Here is a 16,531-nt window from a genome sequence, read left to right as displayed (position 1 = left end):
GTGTGGGAGACTGTCTGGGAATCCGTTGTGTGGTTGAATTTTTATTATGTCGTTTAGATTTTGTTTTACAATCGATTAAAAAGGACTATGGATTAAAGCATTTAATGTCAATGGCCATTCTAAGCTGAATGTCCCTTCTCTCGTCAGATCGCAGAAGTTACACAGCTTAAGGCCTCGCTAGTACCAGTGTGGGAGACTGTCTGGGAATCCGTGGTGCGGTTGACTTTTTATTATGTCGTTTAGATTTTGTTTCACAATCGATTAAAAAGGACTATGGATTAAAGCATTTAATGTCAATGGCCATTCTAAGCTGAATGTGCCTGCTCTCGTTAGATCGCAGAAGTTACACAGCTTAACGCCTCGCTAGTACCAGTGTGGGAGACTGTCTGGGAATCCGTGGTGCGCTTGACTTTTTATTATGTCGTTTAGATTTTGTTTCACAATAGATTAAATAGGACTATGGATTAAAGCATTTAACGTCAATGGCCATTCTAAGCTGAATGTGCCTGCTCTCGTCAGATCGCAGAAGTTACACAGCTTAAGGCCTCGCTAGTACCAGTGTGGGAGACTGTCTGGGAATCCGTGGAGCGGTTGACTTTTTATTATGTCGTTTAGATTTTGTTTCACAATAGATTAAATAGGACTATGGATTAAAGCATTTAACGTCAATGGCCATTCTAAGCTGAATGTGCCTGCTCTCGTCAGATCGCAGAAGTTACACAGCTTAAGCCTCGCTAGTACCAGTGTGGGAGACTGTCTGGGAATCCGTGGTGCGGTTGACTTTTTATTATGTCGTTTAGATTTTGTTTCACAATCGATTAAAAAGGACTATGGATTAAAGCATTTAATGTCAATGGCCATTCTAAGCTGTATGTGCCTGCTCTCGTCAGATCGCAGAAGTTACACAGCTTAAGGCCTCGCTAGTACCAGTGTGGGAGACTGTCTGGGAATCCGTGGTGCGGTTGACTTTTTATTATGTCGTTTAGATTTTGTTTCACAATAGATTAAAAAGGACTATGGATTAAAGCATTTAATGTCAATGGCCATTCTAAGCTGAATGTCCCTCCTCTCGTCAGATCGCAGAAGTTACACAGCTTAAGGCCTCGCTAGTACCAGTGTGGGAGACTGTCTGGGAATCTGTGGTGCGGTTGACTTTTTATTATGTTGTTTAGATTTTGTTTCACAATAGATTAAATAGGACTATGGATTAAGGCTTTTAATGTCAATGGCCATTCTAAGCTGAATGTGCCTGCTCTCGTCAGATCGCAGAAGTTACACAGCTTAAGGCCTCGCTAGTACCAGTGTGGGAGACTGTCTGGGAATCCGTGGTGCGGTTGCCTTTTTATTATGTCGTTTAGATTTTGTTTCACAATCGATTAAAAAGGACTATGGATTAAAGCATTTAAGGTCAATGGCCATTCTAAGCTGAATGTGCCTGCCCTCGTCAGATCGCAGAAGTTACACAGCTTAAGGCCCTGCTAGTACCAGTGTGGGAGACTGTCTGGGAATCCGTGGTGCGGCTGACTTTTTATTATGTCGTTTAGATTTTGTTTCACAATAGATTAAATAGGACTATGGATTAAAGCATTTAACGTCAATGGCCATTCTAAGCTGAATGTGCCTGCTCTCGTCAGAACGCAGAAGTTACACAGCTTAAGGCCTCGCTAGTACCAGTGTGGGAGACTGTCTGGGAATCCGTGGTGCGGTTGACTTTTTATTATGTCGTTTAGATTTTGTTTCACAATCGATTAAAAAGGACTATGGATTAAAACATTTAATGTCAATGGCCATTCTAAGCTGAATGTGCCTGCTCTCGTCAGATCGCAGAAGTTACACAGCTTATGGCCTCGCTAGTACCAGTGTGGGAGACTGTCTGGGAATCCGTGGTGCGGTTGCCTTTTTATTATGTCGTTTAGATTTTGTTTCACAATCGATTAAAAAGGACTATGGATTAAAGCATTTAAGGTCAATGGCCATTCTAAGCTGAATGTGCCTGCCCTCGTCAGATCGCAGAAGTTACACAGCTTAAGGCCCTGCTAGTACCAGTGTGGGAGACTGTCTGGGAATCCGTGGTGCGGTTGACTTTTTATTATGTCGTTTAGATTTTGTTTCACAATCGATTAAAAAGGACTATGGATTAAAGCATTTAATGTCAATGGCCATTCTAAGCTGAATGTGCCTGCTCTCGTTAGATCGCAGAAGTTACACAGCTTAACGCCTCGCTAGTACCAGTGTGGGAGACTGTCTGGGAATCCGTGGTGCGCTTGACTTTTTATTATGTCGTTTAGATTTTGTTTCACAATAGATTAAATAGGACTATGGATTAAAGCATTTAACGTCAATGGCCATTCTAAGCTGAATGTGCCTGCTCTCGTCAGATCGCAGAAGTTACACAGCTTAAGGCCTCGCTAGTACCAGTGTGGGAGACTGTCTGGGAATCCGTGGTGCGGTTGAATTTTTATTATGTCGTTTAGATTTTGTTTCACAATCGATTAAAAAGGACTATGGATTAAAGCATTTAATGTCAATGGACATTCTAAGCTGAATGTCCCTGCTCTCGTCAGATCGCAGAAGTTACACAGCTTAAGGCCTCGCTAGTACCAGTGTGGGAGACTGTCTGGGAATCTGTGGTGCGGTTGACTTTTTATTATGTTGTTTAGATTTTGTTTCACAATAGATTAAATAGGACTATGGATTAAGGCTTTTAATGTCAATGGCCATTCTAAGCTGAATGTGCCTGCTCTCGTCAGATCGCAGAAGTTACACAGCTTAAGGCCTCGCTAGTACCAGTGTGGGAGACTGTCTGGGAATCCGTGGTGCGGTTGCCTTTTTATTATGTCGTTTAGATTTTGTTTCACAATCGATTAAAAAGGACTATGGATTAATGCATTTAAGGTCAATGGCCATTCTAAGCTGAATGTGCCTGCCCTCGTCAGATCGCAGAAGTTACACAGCTTAAGGCCCTGCTAGTACCAGTGTGGGAGACTGTCTGGGAATCCGTGGTGCGGCTGACTTTTTATTATGTCGTTTAGATTTTGTTTCACAATAGATTAAATAGGACTATGGATTAAAGCATTTAACGTCAATGGCCATTCTAAGCTGAATGTGCCTGCTCTCGTCAGAACGCAGAAGTTACACAGCTTAAGGCCTCGCTAGTACCAGTGTGGGAGACTGTCTGGGAATCCGTGGTGCGGTTGACTTTTTATTATGTCGTTTAGATTTTGTTTCACAATCGATTAAAAAGGACTATGGATTAAAACATTTAATGTCAATGGCCATTCTAAGCTGAATGTGCCTGCTCTCGTCAGATCGCAGAAGTTACACAGCTTATGGCCTCGCTAGTACCAGTGTGGGAGACTGTCTGGGAATCCGTGGTGCGGTTGCCTTTTTATTATGTCGTTTAGATTTTGTTTCACAATCGATTAAAAAGGACTATGGATTAAAGCATTTAAGGTCAATGGCCATTCTAAGCTGAATGTGCCTGCCCTCGTCAGATCGCAGAAGTTACACAGCTTAAGGCCCTGCTAGTACCAGTGTGGGAGACTGTCTGGGAATCCGTGGTGCGGTTGACTTTTTATTATGTCGTTTAGATTTTGTTTCACAATCGATTAAAAAGGACTATGGATTAAAGCATTTAATGTCAATGGCCATTCTAAGCTGAATGTGCCTGCTCTCGTTAGATCGCAGAAGTTACACAGCTTAACGCCTCGCTAGTACCAGTGTGGGAGACTGTCTGGGAATCCGTGGTGCGCTTGACTTTTTATTATGTCGTTTAGATTTTGTTTCACAATAGATTAAATAGGACTATGGATTAAAGCATTTAACGTCAATGGCCATTCTAAGCTGAATGTGCCTGCTCTCGTCAGATCGCAGAAGTTACACAGCTTAAGGCCTCGCTAGTACCAGTGTGGGAGACTGTCTGGGAATCCGTGGTGCGGTTGAATTTTTATTATGTCGTTTAGATTTTGTTTCACAATCGATTAAAAAGGACTATGGATTAAAGCATTTAATGTCAATGGACATTCTAAGCTGAATGTCCCTGCTCTCGTCAGATCGCAGAAGTTACACAGCTTAAGGCCTCGCTAGTGCCAGTGTGGGAGACTGTCTGGGAATCCGTGGTGAGGTTGACTTTTTATTATGTCGTTTAGATTTTGTTTCACAATCGATTAAAAAGGACTATGGATTAAAGCATTTAATGTCAATGGCCATTCTAAGCTGAATGTCCCTGCTCTCGTCAGATCGCTGAAGTTACACAGCTTAAGGCCTCGCTAGTACTAGTGTGGGAGACTGTCTGGGAATCCGTGGTGAGGTTGAATTTTTATTATGTCGTTTAGATTTTGTTTAACAATCGATTAAAAAGGACTATGGATTAAAGCATTTAATGTCAATGGCCATTCTAAGCTGAATGTCCCTTCTCTCGTCAGATCGCAGAAGTTACACAGCTTAAGGCCTCGCTAGTACCAGTGTGGGAGACTGTCTGGGAATCCGTGGTGCGGTTGACTTTTTATTATGTCGTTTAGATTTTGTTTCACAATCGATTAAAAAGGACTATGGATTAAAGCATTTAAAGTCAATGGCCATTCTAAGCTGAATGTGCCTGCTCTCGTTAGATCGCAGAAGTTACACAGCTTAACGCCTCGCTAGTACCAGTGTGGGAGACTGTCTGGGAATCCGTGGTGCGCTTGACTTTTTATTATGTCGTTTAGATTTTGTTTCACAATAGATTAAATAGGACTATGGATTAAAGCATTTAACGTCAATGGCCATTCTAAGCTGAATGTGCCTGCTCTCGTCAGATCGCAGAAGTTACACAGCTTAAGGCCTCGCTAGTACCAGTGTGGGAGACTGTCTGGGAATCCGTGGAGCGGTTGACTTTTTATTATGTCGTTTAGATTTTGTTTCACAATAGATTAAATAGGACTATGGATTAAAGCATTTAACGTCAATGGCCATTCTAAGCTGAATGTGCCTGCTCTCGTCAGATCGCAGAAGTTACACAGCTTAAGCCTCGCTAGTACCAGTGTGGGAGACTGTCTGGGAATCCGTGGTGCGGTTGACTTGTTATTATGTCGTTTAGATTTTGTTTCACAATCGATTAAAAAGGACTATGGATTAAAGCATTTAATGTCAATGGCCATTCTAAGCTGTATGTGCCTGCTCTCGTCAGATCGCAGAAGTTACACAGCTTAAGGCCTCGCTAGTACCAGTGTGGGAGACTGTCTGGGAATCCGTGGTGCGGTTGACTTTTTATTATGTCGTTTAGATTTTGTTTCACAATAGATTAAAAAGGACTATGGATTAAAGCATTTAATGTCAATGGCCATTCTAAGCTGAATGTCCCTCCTCTCGTCAGATCGCAGAAGTTACACAGCTTAAGGCCTCGCTAGTACCAGTGTGGGAGACTGTCTGGGAATCTGTGGTGCGGTTGACTTTTTATTATGTTGTTTAGATTTTGTTTCACAATAGATTAAATAGGACTATGGATTAAGGCTTTTAATGTCAATGGCCATTCTAAGCTGAATGTGCCTGCTCTCGTCAGATCGCAGAAGTTACACAGCTTAAGGCCTCGCTAGTACCAGTGTGGGAGACTGTCTGGGAATCCGTGGTGCGGTTGCCTTTTTATTATGTCGTTTAGATTTTGTTTCACAATCGATTAAAAAGGACTATGGATTAAAGCATTTAAGGTCAATGGCCATTCTAAGCTGAATGTGCCTGCCCTCGTCAGATCGCAGAAGTTACACAGCTTAAGGCCCTGCTAGTACCAGTGTGGGAGACTGTCTGGGAATCCGTGGTGCGGCTGACTTTTTATTATGTCGTTTAGATTTTGTTTCACAATAGATTAAATAGGACTATGGATTAAAGCATTTAACGTCAATGGCCATTCTAAGCTGAATGTGCCTGCTCTCGTCAGAACGCAGAAGTTACACAGCTTAAGGCCTCGCTAGTACCAGTGTGGGAGACTGTCTGGGAATCCGTGGTGCGGTTGACTTTTTATTATGTCGTTTAGATTTTGTTTCACAATCGATTAAAAAGGACTATGGATTAAAAAATTTAATGTCAATGGCCATTCTAAGCTGAATGTGCCTGCCCTCGTCAGATCGCAGAAGTTACACAGCTTAAGGCCCTGCTAGTACCAGTGTGGGAGACTGTCTGGGAATCCGTGGTGCGGTTGACTTTTTATTATGTCGTTTAGATTTTGTTTCACAATCGATTAAAAAGGACTATGGATTAAAGCATTTAATGTCAATGGCCATTCTAAGCTGAATGTGCCTGCTCTCGTTAGATCGCAGAAGTTACACAGCTTAACGCCTCGCTAGTACCAGTGTGGGAGACTGTCTGGGAATCCGTGGTGCGCTTGACTTTTTATTATGTCGTTTAGATTTTGTTTCACAATAGATTAAATAGGACTATGGATTAAAGCATTTAACGTCAATGGCCATTCTAAGCTGAATGTGCCTGCTCTCGTCAGATCGCAGAAGTTACACAGCTTAAGGCCTCGCTAGTACCAGTGTGGGAGACTGTCTGGGAATCCGTGGTGCGGTTGAATTTTTATTATGTCGTTTAGATTTTGTTTCACAATCGATTAAAAAGGACTATGGATTAAAGCATTTAATGTCAATGGACATTCTAAGCTGAATGTCCCTGCTCTCGTCAGATCGCAGAAGTTACACAGCTTAAGGCCTCGCTAGTACCAGTGTGGGAGACTGTCTGGGAATCCGTGGTGAGGTTGACTTTTTATTATGTCGTTTAGATTTTGTTTCACAATCGATTAAAAAGGACTATGGATTAAAGCATTTAATGTCAATGGCCATTCTAAGCTGAATGTCCCTGCTCTCGTCAGATCGCTGAAGTTACACAGCTTAAGGCCTCGCTAGTACTAGTGTGGGAGACTGTCTGGGAATCCGTGGTGCGGTTGACTTTTTATTATGTCGTTTAGATTTTGTTTCACAATCGATTAAAAAGGACTATGGATTAAAGCATTTAATGTCAATGGCCATTCTAAGCTGAATGTGCCTGCTCTCGTCAGAACGCAGAAGTTACACAGCTTAATGCCTCGCTAGTACCAGTGTGGGAGACTGTCTGGGAATCCGTGGTGCGGTTGAATTTTTATTATGTCGTTTAGATTTTGTTTCACAATCGATTAAAAAGGACTATGGATTAAAGCATTTAATGTCAATGGCCATTCTAAGCTGAATGTCCCTGCTCTTGTCAAATCGCTGAAGTTACACAGTTTAAGGCCTCGCTAGTACCAGTGTGGGAGACTGTCTGGGAATCCGTGGTGCAGTTGACTTTTTATTATGTCGTTTAGATTTTGTTTCACAATAGATTAAATAGGACTATGGATTAAAGCATTTGACGTCAATGGCAATTCTAAGCCGAATATGCCTGCTCTCGTCAGAACGCAGAAGTTACACAGCTTAAGGCCTCGCTAGTACCAGTGTGGGAGACTGTCTGGGAATCCGTGGTGCGGTTGACTTTTTATTATGTCGTTTAGATTTTGTTTCACAATCGATTAAAAAGGACTATGGATTAAAGCATTTAATGTCAATGGACATTCTAAGCTGAATGTCCCTGCTCTCGTCAGATCGCAGAAGTTACACAGCTTAAGGCCTCGCTAGTACCAGTGTGGGAGACTGTCTGGGAATCCGTGGTGAGGTTGACTTTTTATTATGTCGTTTAGATTTTGTTTCACAATCGATTAAAAAGGACTATGGATTAAAGCATTTAATGTCAATGGCCATTCTAAGCTGAATGTCCCTGCTCTCGTCAGATCGCTGAAGTTACACAGCTTAAGGCCTCGCTAGTACTAGTGTGGTAGACTGTCTGGGAATCCGTGGTGCGGTTGACTTTTTATTATGTCGTTTAGATTTTGTTTCACAATCGATTAAAAAGGACTATGGATTAAAGCATTTAATGTCAATGGCCATTCTAAGCTGAATGTGCCTGCTCTCGTCAGAACGCAGAAGTTACACAGCTTAATGCCTCGCTAGTACCAGTGTGGGAGACTGTCTGGGAATCCGTGGTGCGGTTGAATTTTTATTATGTCGTTTAGATTTTGTTTCACAATCGATTAAAAAGGACTATGGATTAAAGCATTTAATGTCAATGGCCATTCTAAGCTGAATGTCCCTGCTCTCGTCAGATCGCTGAAGTTACACAGTTTAAGGCCTCGCTAGTACCAGTGTGGGAGACTGTCTGGGAATCCGTGGTGCAGTTGACTTTTTATTATGTCGTTTAGATTTTGTTTCACAATAGATTAAATAGGACTATGGATTAAAGCATTTGACGTCAATGGCAATTCTAAGCCGAATATGCCTGCTCTCGTCAGAACGCACAAGTTACACAGCTTAAGGCCTCGCTAGTACCAGTGTGGGAGACTGTCTGGGAATCCGTGGTGCAGTTGAATTTTTATTATGTCGTTTAGATTTTGTTTCACAATCGATTAAAAAGGACTATGGATTAAAGCGTTTAATGTCAATGGCCATTCTAAGCTGAATGTCCCTGCTCTCGTCAGATCGCAGAAGTTACACAGCTTAAGGCCTCGCTAGTACCAGGGTGGGAGACTGTCTGGGAATCCGTGGTGCGGTTGACTTTTTATTATGTTGTTTAGATTTTGTTTCACAATCGATTAAATAGGACTATGGATTAAGGCTTTTAATGTCAATGGCCATTCTAAGCTGAATGTGCCTGCTCTCGTCAGATCGCAGAAGTTACACAGCTTAAGGCCTCGCTAGTACCAGTGTGGGAGACTGTCTGGGAATCCGTGGTGCGGTTGAATTTTTATTATGTCGTTTAGATTTTGTTTCACAATCGATTAAAAAGGACTATGGATTAAAGCATTTAATGTCAATGGCCATTCTAAGCTGAATGTCCCTGCTCTCGTCAGATCGCAGAAGTTACACAGCTTAAGGCCTCGCTAGTACCAGTGTGGGAGAGTGTCTGGGAATCCGTGGTGCGGTTGTCTTTTTATTATGTCGTTTAGATTTTGTTTCACAATAGATTAAATAGGACTATGGATTAAGGCTTTTAATGTCAACGGCCATTCTAAGCTGAATGTGCCTTCTCTCGTCAGATCGCAGAAGTTACACAGCTTAACGCCTCGCTAGTACCAGTGTGGGAGACTGTCTGGGAATCCGTGGTGCGGTTGACTTTTTATTATGTCGTTTCGATTTTGTTTCACAATCGATTAAAAAGGACTATGGATTAAAGCATTTAATGTCAATGGCCATTCTAAGATGAATGTGCCTGCTCTCGTTAGATCGCAGAAGTTACACAGCTTAACGCCTCGCTAGTACCAGTGTGGGAGACTGTCTGGGAATCCGTGGTGCGGTTTGCTTTTTATTATGTTTAGATTTTGTTTCACAATCGATTAAAAAGGACTATGGATTAAAGCATTTAATGTCAATGGCCATTCTAAGCTGAATGTGCCTGCTCTCGTCAGATCGCAGAAGTTACACAGCTTAAGGCCTCGCTAGTACCAGTGTAGGAGACTGTCTGGGAATCCGTGGTGCGGTTGACTTTTTATTATGTCGTTTAGATTTTGTTTCACAATCGATTAAAAAGGACTATGGATTAAAGCATTTAATGTCAATGGCCATTCTAAGCTGTATGTGCCTGCTCTCGTCAGATCTCAGAAGTTACACAGCTTAAGACCTCGCTAGTACCAGTGTGGGAGACTGTCTGGGAATCCGTGGTGCGGTTGGCTTTTTATTATGTTGTTTAGATTTTGTTTCACAATAGATTAAATAGGACTATGGATTAAGGCTTTTAATGTCAATGGCCATTCTAAGCTGAATGTGCCTGCTCTCGTCAGATCGCAGAAGTTACACAGCTTAAGGCCTCGCTAGTACCAGTGTGGGAGACTGTCTGGGAATCCGTGGTGCGGTTGACTAATTATTATGTCGTTTAGATTTTGTTTCACAATAGATTAAATAGGACTATGGATTAAAGCATTTAACGTCAATGGCCATTCTAAGCTGAATGTGCCTGCTCTCGTCAGATCGCAGAAGTTACACAGCTTAAGGCCTCGATAGTACCAATGTGGGAGACTGTCTGGGAATCCGTGGTGCGGTTGACTTTTTATTATGTCGTTTAGATTTTGTTTCACAATCGATTAAAAAGGACTATGGATTAAAGCATTTGACGTCAATGGCAATTCTAAGCCGAATATGCCTGCTCTCGTCAGAACGCAGAAGTTACACAGCTTAAGGCCTCGCTAGTACCAGTGTGGGAGACTGTCTGGGAATCCGTGGTGCAGTTGAATTTTTATTATGTCGTTTAGATTTTGTTTCACAATCGATTAAAAAGGACTATGGATTAAAGCATTTAATGTCAATGGCCATTCTAAGCTGAATGTCCCTGCTCTCGTCAGATCGCAGAAGTTACACAGCTTAAGGCCTCGCTAGTACCAGTGTGGGAGACTGTCTGGGAATCCGTGGTGCGGTTGACTTTTTATTATGTTGTTTAGATTTTGTTTCACAATCGATTAAATAGGACTATGGATTAAGGCTTTTAATGTCAATGGCCATTCTAAGCTGAATGTGCCTGCTCTCGTCAGATCGCAGAAGTTACACAGCTTAAGGCCTCGCTAGTACCAGTGTGGGAGACTGTCTGGGAATCCGTGGTGCGGTTGAATTTTTATTATGTCGTTTAGATTTTGTTTCACAATCGATTAAAAAGGACTATGGATTAAAGCATTTAATGTCAATGGCCATTCTAAGCTGAATGTCCCTGCTCTCGTCAGATCGCAGAAGTTACACAGCTTAAGGCCTCGCTAGTACCAGTGTGGGAGAGTGTCTGGGAATCCGTGGTGCGGTTGTCTTTCTATTATGTCGTTTAGATTTTGTTTCACAATAGATTAAATAGGACTATGGATTAAGGCTTTTAATGTCAACGGCCATTCTAAGCTGAATGTGCCTTCTCTCGTCAGATCGCAGAAGTTACACAGCTTAACGCCTCGCTAGTACCAGTGTGGGAGACTGTCTGGGAATCCGTGGTGCGGTTGACTTTTTATTATGTCGTTTCGATTTTGTTTCACAATCGATTAAAAAGGACTATGGATTAAAGCATTTAATGTCAATGGCCATTCTAAGATGAATGTGCCTGCTCTCGTTAGATCGCAGAAGTTACACAGCTTAACGCCTCGCTAGTACCAGTGTGGGAGACTGTCTGGGAATCCGTGGTGCGGTTGACTTTTTATTATGTTGTTTAGATTTTGTTTCACAATCGATTAAATAGGACTATGGATTAAGGCTTTTAATGTCAATGGCCATTCTAAGCTGAATGTGCCTGCTCTCGTCAGATCGCAGAAGTTACACAGCTTAAGGCCTCGCTAGTACCAGTGTGGGAGACTGTCTGGGAATCCGTGGTGCGGTTGAATTTTTATTATGTCGTTTAGATTTTGTTTCACAATCGATTAAAAAGGACTATGGATTAAAGCATTTAATGTCAATGGCCATTCTAAGCTGAATGTCCCTGCTCTCGTCAGATCGCAGAAGTTACACAGCTTAAGGCCTCGCTAGTACCAGTGTGGGAGAGTGTCTGGGAATCCGTGGTGCGGTTGTCTTTTTATTATGTCGTTTAGATTTTGTTTCACAATAGATTAAATAGGACTATGGATTAAGGCTTTTAATGTCAACGGCCATTCTAAGCTGAATGTGCCTTCTCTCGTCAGATCGCAGAAGTTACACAGCTTAACGCCTCGCTAGTACCAGTGTGGGAGACTGTCTGGGAATCCGTGGTGCGGTTGACTTTTTATTATGTCGTTTCGATTTTGTTTCACAATCGATTAAAAAGGACTATGGATTAAAGCATTTAATGTCAATGGCCATTCTAAGATGAATGTGCCTGCTCTCGTTAGATCGCAGAAGTTACACAGCTTAACGCCTCGCTAGTACCAGTGTGGGAGACTGTCTGGGAATCCGTGGTGCGGTTTGCTTTTTATTATGTTGTTTAGATTTTGTTTCACAATCGATTAAAAAGGACTATGGATTAAAGCATTTAATGTCAATGGCCATTCTAAGCTGAATGTGCCTGCTCTCGTCAGATCGCAGAAGTTACACAGCTTAAGGCCTCGCTAGTACCAGTGTAGGAGACTGTCTGGGAATCCGTGGTGCGGTTGACTTTTTATTATGTCGTTTAGATTTTGTTTCACAATCGATTAAAAAGGACTATGGATTAAAGCATTTAATGTCAATGGCCATTCTAAGCTGTATGTGCCTGCTCTCGTCAGATCTCAGAAGTTACACAGCTTAAGACCTCGCTAGTACCAGTGTGGGAGACTGTCTGGGAATCCGTGGTGCGGTTGGCTTTTTATTATGTTGTTTAGATTTTGTTTCACAATAGATTAAATAGGACTATGGATTAAGGCTTTTAATGTCAATGGCCATTCTAAGCTGAATGTGCCTGCTCTCGTCAGATCGCAGAAGTTACACAGCTTAAGGCCTCGCTAGTACCAGTGTGGGAGACTGTCTGGGAATCCGTGGTGCGGTTGACTAATTATTATGTCGTTTAGATTTTGTTTCACAATAGATTAAATAGGACTATGGATTAAAGCATTTAACGTCAATGGCCATTCTAAGCTGAATGTGCCTGCTCTCGTCAGATCGCAGAAGTTACACAGCTTAAGGCCTCGATAGTACCAATGTGGGAGACTGTCTGGGAATCCGTGGTGCGGTTGACTTTTTATTATGTCGTTTAGATTTTGTTTCACAATCGATTAAAAAGGACTATGGATTAAAGCATTTAATGTCAATGGCCATTCTAAGCTGAATGTCCCTGCTCTTGTCAGATCGCAGAAGTTACACAGATTAAGGCTTCGCTAGTACCAGTGTGGGAGACTGTCTGGGAATCCGTGGTGCGGTTGACTTTTTATTATGTCGTTTAGATTTTGTTTCACAATCGATTAAAAAGGACTATGGATTAAAGCATTTAATGTCAATGGCCATTCTAAGCTGAATGTGCCTGCTCTCGGCAGATCGCAGAAGTTACACAGCTTAAGGCCTCGCTGGTACCAGTGTGGGAGACTGTCTGGGAATCCGTGGTGCGGTTGACTTTTTATTATGTCGTTTAGATTTTGTTTCACAATCGATTAAAAAGGACTATGGATTAAGGCTTTTAATGTCAATGGCCATTCTAAGCTGAATGTGCCTGCTCTCGTCAGATCGCTGAAGTTACACAGCTTAAGGCCTCGCTAGTACCAGTGTGGGAGACTGTCTGGGAATCCGTGGTGCGGTTGACTAATTATTATGTCGTTTAGATTTTGTTTCACAATAGATTAAATAGGACTATGGATTAAAGCATTTAACGTCAATGGCCATTCTAAGCTGAATGTGCCTGCTCTCGTCAGATCGCAGAAGTTACACAGCTTAAGGCCTCGCTAGTACCAGTGTGGGAGACTGTCTGGGAATCCGTGGTGCGGTTGAATTTTTATTATGTCGTTTAGATTTTGTTTCACAATCGATTAAAAAGGACTATGGATTAAAGCATTTAATGTCAATGGCCATTCTAAGCTGAATGTCCCTGCTCTCGTCAGATCGCAGAAGTTACACAGCTTAAGGCCTCGCTAGTACCAGTGTGGGAGAGTGTCTGGGAATCCGTGGTGCGGTTGTCTTTTTATTATGTCGTTTAGATTTTGTTTCACAATAGATTAAATAGGACTATGGATTAAGGCTTTTAATGTCAACGGCCATTCTAAGCTGAATGTGCCTTCTCTCGTCAGATCGCAGAAGTTACACAGCTTAACGCCTCGCTAGTACCAGTGTGGGAGACTGTCTGGGAATCCGTGGTGCGGTTGACTTTTTATTATGTCGTTTCGATTTTGTTTCACAATCGATTAAAAAGGACTATGGATTAAAGCATTTAATGTCAATGGCCATTCTAAGATGAATGTGCCTGCTCTCGTTAGATCGCAGAAGTTACACAGCTTAACGCCTCGCTAGTACCAGTGTGGGAGACTGTCTGGGAATCCGTGGTGCGGTTTGCTTTTTATTATGTTGTTTAGATTTTGTTTCACAATCGATTAAAAAGGACTATGGATTAAAGCATTTAATGTCAATGGCCATTCTAAGCTGAATGTGCCTGCTCTCGTCAGATCGCAGAAGTTACACAGCTTAAGGCCTCGCTAGTACCAGTGTAGGAGACTGTCTGGGAATCCGTGGTGCGGTTGACTTTTTATTATGTCGTTTAGATTTTGTTTCACAATCGATTAAAAAGGACTATGGATTAAAGCATTTAATGTCAATGGCCATTCTAAGCTGTATGTGCCTGCTCTCGTCAGATCTCAGAAGTTACACAGCTTAAGACCTCGCTAGTACCAGTGTGGGAGACTGTCTGGGAATCCGTGGTGCGGTTGGCTTTTTATTATGTTGTTTAGATTTTGTTTCACAATAGATTAAATAGGACTATGGATTAAGGCTTTTAATGTCAATGGCCATTCTAAGCTGAATGTGCCTGCTCTCGTCAGATCGCAGAAGTTACACAGCTTAAGGCCTCGCTAGTACCAGTGTGGGAGACTGTCTGGGAATCCGTGGTGCGGTTGACTAATTATTATGTCGTTTAGATTTTGTTTCACAATAGATTAAATAGGACTATGGATTAAAGCATTTAACGTCAATGGCCATTCTAAGCTGAATGTGCCTGCTCTCGTCAGATCGCAGAAGTTACACAGCTTAAGGCCTCGATAGTACCAATGTGGGAGACTGTCTGGGAATCCGTGGTGCGGTTGACTTTTTATTATGTCGTTTAGATTTTGTTTCACAATCGATTAAAAAGGACTATGGATTAAAGCATTTAATGTCAATGGCCATTCTAAGCTGAATGTCCCTGCTCTCGTCAGATCGCAGAAGTTACACAGATTAAGGCTTCGCTAGTACCAGTGTGGGAGACTGTCTGGGAATCCGTGGTGCGGTTGACTTTTTATTATGTCGTTTAGATTTTGTTTCACAATCGATTAAAAAGGACTATGGATTAAAGCATTTAATGTCAATGGCCATTCTAAGCTGAATGTGCCTGCTCTCGGCAGATCGCAGAAGTTACACAGCTTAAGGCCTCGCTGGTACCAGTGTGGGAGACTGTCTGGGAATCCGTGGTGCGGTTGACTTTTTATTATGTCGTTTAGATTTTGTTTCACAATCGATTAAAAAGGACTATGGATTAAGGCTTTTAATGTCAATGGCCATTCTAAGCTGAATGTGCCTGCTCTCGTCAGATCGCTGAAGTTACACAGCTTAAGGCCTCGCTAGTACCAGTGTGGGAGACTGTCTGGGAATCCGTGGTGCGGTTGACTAATTATTATGTCGTTTAGATTTTGTTTCACAATAGATTAAATAGGACTATGGATTAAAGCATTTAACGTCAATGGCCATTCTAAGCTGAATGTGCCTGCTCTCGTCAGATCGCAGAAGTTACACAGCTTAAGGCCTCGCTAGTACCAGTGTGGGAGACTGTCTGGGAATCCGTGGTGCGATTGACTAATTATTATGTTGTTTAGATTTTGTTTCACAATAGATTAAATATGACTATGGATTAAAGCATTTAACGTCAATGGCCATTCTAAGCTGAATGTGCCTGCTCTCGTCAGATCGCAGAAGTTACACAGCTTAAGGCCTCGATAGTACCAGTGTGGGAGACTGTCTGGGAATCCGTGGTGCAGTTGACTTTTTATTATGTCATTTAGATTTTGTTTCACAATCGATTAAAAAGGACTATGGATTAAAGCATTTAATGTCAATGGCCAATCTAAGCTGAATGTGCCTCCTCTCGTCAGATCGCAGAAGTTACACAGCTTAAGGCCTCGCTAGTACCAGTGTGGGAGACTGTCTGGGAATCCGTGGTGCGGTTGACTTTTTATTATGTCGTTTAGATTTTGTTTCACAATCGATTAAAAAGGACTATGGATTAAAGCATTTAATGTCAATGGCCATTCTAAGCTGAATGTCCCTGCTCTCGTCAGGTTGCAGAAATTACACAGCTTAAGGCCTCGCTAGTACCAGTGTGGGAGACTGTCTGGGAATCCGTGGTGTGGTTGACTTTTTATTATGTCGTTTAGATTTTGTTTCACAATAGATTAAAAAGGACTATGGATTAAAGCATTTAATGTCAATGGCCATTCTAAGCTGAATGTCCCTGCTCTCGTCAGGTTGCAGAAATTACACAGCTTAAGGCCTCGCTAGTACCAGTGTGGGAGACTGTCTGAGAATCCGTGGTGCGGTTGGCTTTTTATTATGTTGTTTAGATTTTGTTTCACAATAGATTAAATAGGACTATGGATTAAGGCTTTTAATGTCAATGGCTATTCTAAGCTGAATGTTCCTGCTCTCGTCAGATCGCAGAAGTTACACAGCTTAAGGCCTCGCTAGTACCAGTGTGGGAGACTGTCTGGGAATCCGTGGTGCGGTTGACTTTTTATTACGTCGTTTAGATTTTGTTTCACAATAGATTAAATAGGACTATGGATTAAAGCATTTAACGTCAATGGCCATTCTAAGCTGAATGTGCCTGCTCTCGTCAGATCGAAGAAGTTACACAGCTT

At 42.0% G+C, this 16,531-nt stretch overlaps 70 pseudogenes; all 70 read left to right on the top strand.

The window, feature by feature from the left end:
• The first annotated feature begins 106 nt into the window (after positions 1 to 106).
• Positions 107 to 225, top strand: LOC142727639 (5S ribosomal RNA; annotated as a pseudogene).
• Positions 226 to 664: 439 nt separating this feature from the next.
• Positions 665 to 782, top strand: LOC142727019 (5S ribosomal RNA; annotated as a pseudogene).
• A 67-nt stretch (positions 783 to 849) lies between these two features.
• LOC142727207 (5S ribosomal RNA) lies at positions 850 to 968 on the top strand (annotated as a pseudogene).
• A 67-nt stretch (positions 969 to 1,035) lies between these two features.
• LOC142727074 (5S ribosomal RNA) lies at positions 1,036 to 1,154 on the top strand (annotated as a pseudogene).
• A 67-nt stretch (positions 1,155 to 1,221) lies between these two features.
• LOC142726977 (5S ribosomal RNA) lies at positions 1,222 to 1,339 on the top strand (annotated as a pseudogene).
• Positions 1,340 to 1,407: 68 nt separating this feature from the next.
• On the top strand, positions 1,408 to 1,526 carry LOC142727087 (5S ribosomal RNA; annotated as a pseudogene).
• Positions 1,527 to 1,593: 67 nt separating this feature from the next.
• Positions 1,594 to 1,712, top strand: LOC142727208 (5S ribosomal RNA; annotated as a pseudogene).
• A 253-nt stretch (positions 1,713 to 1,965) lies between these two features.
• On the top strand, positions 1,966 to 2,084 carry LOC142727568 (5S ribosomal RNA; annotated as a pseudogene).
• A 253-nt stretch (positions 2,085 to 2,337) lies between these two features.
• LOC142727376 (5S ribosomal RNA) lies at positions 2,338 to 2,456 on the top strand (annotated as a pseudogene).
• A 67-nt stretch (positions 2,457 to 2,523) lies between these two features.
• LOC142727610 (5S ribosomal RNA) lies at positions 2,524 to 2,642 on the top strand (annotated as a pseudogene).
• Positions 2,643 to 2,709: 67 nt separating this feature from the next.
• On the top strand, positions 2,710 to 2,827 carry LOC142726976 (5S ribosomal RNA; annotated as a pseudogene).
• Positions 2,828 to 2,895: 68 nt separating this feature from the next.
• Positions 2,896 to 3,014, top strand: LOC142727086 (5S ribosomal RNA; annotated as a pseudogene).
• A 67-nt stretch (positions 3,015 to 3,081) lies between these two features.
• Positions 3,082 to 3,200, top strand: LOC142727196 (5S ribosomal RNA; annotated as a pseudogene).
• Positions 3,201 to 3,453: 253 nt separating this feature from the next.
• Positions 3,454 to 3,572, top strand: LOC142727567 (5S ribosomal RNA; annotated as a pseudogene).
• A 253-nt stretch (positions 3,573 to 3,825) lies between these two features.
• LOC142727375 (5S ribosomal RNA) lies at positions 3,826 to 3,944 on the top strand (annotated as a pseudogene).
• Positions 3,945 to 4,383: 439 nt separating this feature from the next.
• Positions 4,384 to 4,502, top strand: LOC142727637 (5S ribosomal RNA; annotated as a pseudogene).
• Positions 4,503 to 4,941: 439 nt separating this feature from the next.
• On the top strand, positions 4,942 to 5,059 carry LOC142727017 (5S ribosomal RNA; annotated as a pseudogene).
• A 67-nt stretch (positions 5,060 to 5,126) lies between these two features.
• Positions 5,127 to 5,245, top strand: LOC142727206 (5S ribosomal RNA; annotated as a pseudogene).
• A 67-nt stretch (positions 5,246 to 5,312) lies between these two features.
• LOC142727073 (5S ribosomal RNA) lies at positions 5,313 to 5,431 on the top strand (annotated as a pseudogene).
• Positions 5,432 to 5,498: 67 nt separating this feature from the next.
• LOC142727693 (5S ribosomal RNA) lies at positions 5,499 to 5,616 on the top strand (annotated as a pseudogene).
• Positions 5,617 to 5,684: 68 nt separating this feature from the next.
• On the top strand, positions 5,685 to 5,803 carry LOC142727085 (5S ribosomal RNA; annotated as a pseudogene).
• Positions 5,804 to 5,870: 67 nt separating this feature from the next.
• On the top strand, positions 5,871 to 5,989 carry LOC142727184 (5S ribosomal RNA; annotated as a pseudogene).
• A 67-nt stretch (positions 5,990 to 6,056) lies between these two features.
• LOC142727566 (5S ribosomal RNA) lies at positions 6,057 to 6,175 on the top strand (annotated as a pseudogene).
• A 253-nt stretch (positions 6,176 to 6,428) lies between these two features.
• Positions 6,429 to 6,547, top strand: LOC142727374 (5S ribosomal RNA; annotated as a pseudogene).
• A 67-nt stretch (positions 6,548 to 6,614) lies between these two features.
• LOC142727066 (5S ribosomal RNA) lies at positions 6,615 to 6,733 on the top strand (annotated as a pseudogene).
• A 67-nt stretch (positions 6,734 to 6,800) lies between these two features.
• Positions 6,801 to 6,919, top strand: LOC142727402 (5S ribosomal RNA; annotated as a pseudogene).
• Positions 6,920 to 6,986: 67 nt separating this feature from the next.
• On the top strand, positions 6,987 to 7,105 carry LOC142727642 (5S ribosomal RNA; annotated as a pseudogene).
• Positions 7,106 to 7,358: 253 nt separating this feature from the next.
• Positions 7,359 to 7,477, top strand: LOC142727462 (5S ribosomal RNA; annotated as a pseudogene).
• Positions 7,478 to 7,544: 67 nt separating this feature from the next.
• Positions 7,545 to 7,663, top strand: LOC142727065 (5S ribosomal RNA; annotated as a pseudogene).
• A 67-nt stretch (positions 7,664 to 7,730) lies between these two features.
• On the top strand, positions 7,731 to 7,849 carry LOC142727577 (5S ribosomal RNA; annotated as a pseudogene).
• A 67-nt stretch (positions 7,850 to 7,916) lies between these two features.
• On the top strand, positions 7,917 to 8,035 carry LOC142727641 (5S ribosomal RNA; annotated as a pseudogene).
• A 67-nt stretch (positions 8,036 to 8,102) lies between these two features.
• LOC142727561 (5S ribosomal RNA) lies at positions 8,103 to 8,221 on the top strand (annotated as a pseudogene).
• A 253-nt stretch (positions 8,222 to 8,474) lies between these two features.
• On the top strand, positions 8,475 to 8,593 carry LOC142727036 (5S ribosomal RNA; annotated as a pseudogene).
• Positions 8,594 to 8,660: 67 nt separating this feature from the next.
• On the top strand, positions 8,661 to 8,779 carry LOC142727373 (5S ribosomal RNA; annotated as a pseudogene).
• A 67-nt stretch (positions 8,780 to 8,846) lies between these two features.
• LOC142727007 (5S ribosomal RNA) lies at positions 8,847 to 8,965 on the top strand (annotated as a pseudogene).
• A 67-nt stretch (positions 8,966 to 9,032) lies between these two features.
• Positions 9,033 to 9,151, top strand: LOC142727156 (5S ribosomal RNA; annotated as a pseudogene).
• Positions 9,152 to 9,401: 250 nt separating this feature from the next.
• Positions 9,402 to 9,520, top strand: LOC142727282 (5S ribosomal RNA; annotated as a pseudogene).
• A 67-nt stretch (positions 9,521 to 9,587) lies between these two features.
• Positions 9,588 to 9,706, top strand: LOC142727654 (5S ribosomal RNA; annotated as a pseudogene).
• A 67-nt stretch (positions 9,707 to 9,773) lies between these two features.
• Positions 9,774 to 9,892, top strand: LOC142727600 (5S ribosomal RNA; annotated as a pseudogene).
• Positions 9,893 to 9,959: 67 nt separating this feature from the next.
• LOC142727197 (5S ribosomal RNA) lies at positions 9,960 to 10,078 on the top strand (annotated as a pseudogene).
• Positions 10,079 to 10,331: 253 nt separating this feature from the next.
• On the top strand, positions 10,332 to 10,450 carry LOC142727219 (5S ribosomal RNA; annotated as a pseudogene).
• Positions 10,451 to 10,517: 67 nt separating this feature from the next.
• LOC142727372 (5S ribosomal RNA) lies at positions 10,518 to 10,636 on the top strand (annotated as a pseudogene).
• A 67-nt stretch (positions 10,637 to 10,703) lies between these two features.
• Positions 10,704 to 10,822, top strand: LOC142727004 (5S ribosomal RNA; annotated as a pseudogene).
• Positions 10,823 to 10,889: 67 nt separating this feature from the next.
• Positions 10,890 to 11,008, top strand: LOC142727155 (5S ribosomal RNA; annotated as a pseudogene).
• A 67-nt stretch (positions 11,009 to 11,075) lies between these two features.
• On the top strand, positions 11,076 to 11,194 carry LOC142727122 (5S ribosomal RNA; annotated as a pseudogene).
• A 67-nt stretch (positions 11,195 to 11,261) lies between these two features.
• LOC142727371 (5S ribosomal RNA) lies at positions 11,262 to 11,380 on the top strand (annotated as a pseudogene).
• A 67-nt stretch (positions 11,381 to 11,447) lies between these two features.
• LOC142727003 (5S ribosomal RNA) lies at positions 11,448 to 11,566 on the top strand (annotated as a pseudogene).
• Positions 11,567 to 11,633: 67 nt separating this feature from the next.
• On the top strand, positions 11,634 to 11,752 carry LOC142727154 (5S ribosomal RNA; annotated as a pseudogene).
• Positions 11,753 to 12,005: 253 nt separating this feature from the next.
• LOC142727269 (5S ribosomal RNA) lies at positions 12,006 to 12,124 on the top strand (annotated as a pseudogene).
• Positions 12,125 to 12,191: 67 nt separating this feature from the next.
• On the top strand, positions 12,192 to 12,310 carry LOC142727653 (5S ribosomal RNA; annotated as a pseudogene).
• A 67-nt stretch (positions 12,311 to 12,377) lies between these two features.
• Positions 12,378 to 12,496, top strand: LOC142727588 (5S ribosomal RNA; annotated as a pseudogene).
• Positions 12,497 to 12,563: 67 nt separating this feature from the next.
• LOC142727195 (5S ribosomal RNA) lies at positions 12,564 to 12,682 on the top strand (annotated as a pseudogene).
• A 67-nt stretch (positions 12,683 to 12,749) lies between these two features.
• On the top strand, positions 12,750 to 12,868 carry LOC142727124 (5S ribosomal RNA; annotated as a pseudogene).
• Positions 12,869 to 12,935: 67 nt separating this feature from the next.
• On the top strand, positions 12,936 to 13,054 carry LOC142727618 (5S ribosomal RNA; annotated as a pseudogene).
• A 67-nt stretch (positions 13,055 to 13,121) lies between these two features.
• On the top strand, positions 13,122 to 13,240 carry LOC142727335 (5S ribosomal RNA; annotated as a pseudogene).
• Positions 13,241 to 13,307: 67 nt separating this feature from the next.
• Positions 13,308 to 13,426, top strand: LOC142727369 (5S ribosomal RNA; annotated as a pseudogene).
• Positions 13,427 to 13,493: 67 nt separating this feature from the next.
• Positions 13,494 to 13,612, top strand: LOC142727002 (5S ribosomal RNA; annotated as a pseudogene).
• Positions 13,613 to 13,679: 67 nt separating this feature from the next.
• On the top strand, positions 13,680 to 13,798 carry LOC142727153 (5S ribosomal RNA; annotated as a pseudogene).
• Positions 13,799 to 14,051: 253 nt separating this feature from the next.
• Positions 14,052 to 14,170, top strand: LOC142727256 (5S ribosomal RNA; annotated as a pseudogene).
• Positions 14,171 to 14,237: 67 nt separating this feature from the next.
• On the top strand, positions 14,238 to 14,356 carry LOC142727652 (5S ribosomal RNA; annotated as a pseudogene).
• A 67-nt stretch (positions 14,357 to 14,423) lies between these two features.
• Positions 14,424 to 14,542, top strand: LOC142727576 (5S ribosomal RNA; annotated as a pseudogene).
• A 67-nt stretch (positions 14,543 to 14,609) lies between these two features.
• Positions 14,610 to 14,728, top strand: LOC142727194 (5S ribosomal RNA; annotated as a pseudogene).
• A 67-nt stretch (positions 14,729 to 14,795) lies between these two features.
• LOC142727585 (5S ribosomal RNA) lies at positions 14,796 to 14,914 on the top strand (annotated as a pseudogene).
• A 67-nt stretch (positions 14,915 to 14,981) lies between these two features.
• Positions 14,982 to 15,100, top strand: LOC142727617 (5S ribosomal RNA; annotated as a pseudogene).
• A 67-nt stretch (positions 15,101 to 15,167) lies between these two features.
• LOC142727334 (5S ribosomal RNA) lies at positions 15,168 to 15,286 on the top strand (annotated as a pseudogene).
• Positions 15,287 to 15,354: 68 nt separating this feature from the next.
• On the top strand, positions 15,355 to 15,471 carry LOC142726998 (5S ribosomal RNA; annotated as a pseudogene).
• A 68-nt stretch (positions 15,472 to 15,539) lies between these two features.
• On the top strand, positions 15,540 to 15,658 carry LOC142727405 (5S ribosomal RNA; annotated as a pseudogene).
• Positions 15,659 to 15,725: 67 nt separating this feature from the next.
• On the top strand, positions 15,726 to 15,844 carry LOC142727058 (5S ribosomal RNA; annotated as a pseudogene).
• Positions 15,845 to 15,911: 67 nt separating this feature from the next.
• LOC142727011 (5S ribosomal RNA) lies at positions 15,912 to 16,030 on the top strand (annotated as a pseudogene).
• Positions 16,031 to 16,283: 253 nt separating this feature from the next.
• On the top strand, positions 16,284 to 16,402 carry LOC142727255 (5S ribosomal RNA; annotated as a pseudogene).
• Positions 16,403 to 16,531: the final 129 nt, after the last annotated feature.

This window comes from Rhinoderma darwinii, unplaced genomic scaffold (genome assembly GCF_050947455.1).
Source record: "Rhinoderma darwinii isolate aRhiDar2 unplaced genomic scaffold, aRhiDar2.hap1 Scaffold_647, whole genome shotgun sequence".
In the NCBI taxonomy this organism is placed as follows: Eukaryota; Metazoa; Chordata; class Amphibia; order Anura; family Rhinodermatidae; genus Rhinoderma; species Rhinoderma darwinii.
The sequence above is the reverse complement of the archived record's forward strand: the minus strand, read 5'-3'. Positions and strand labels throughout refer to the sequence as shown.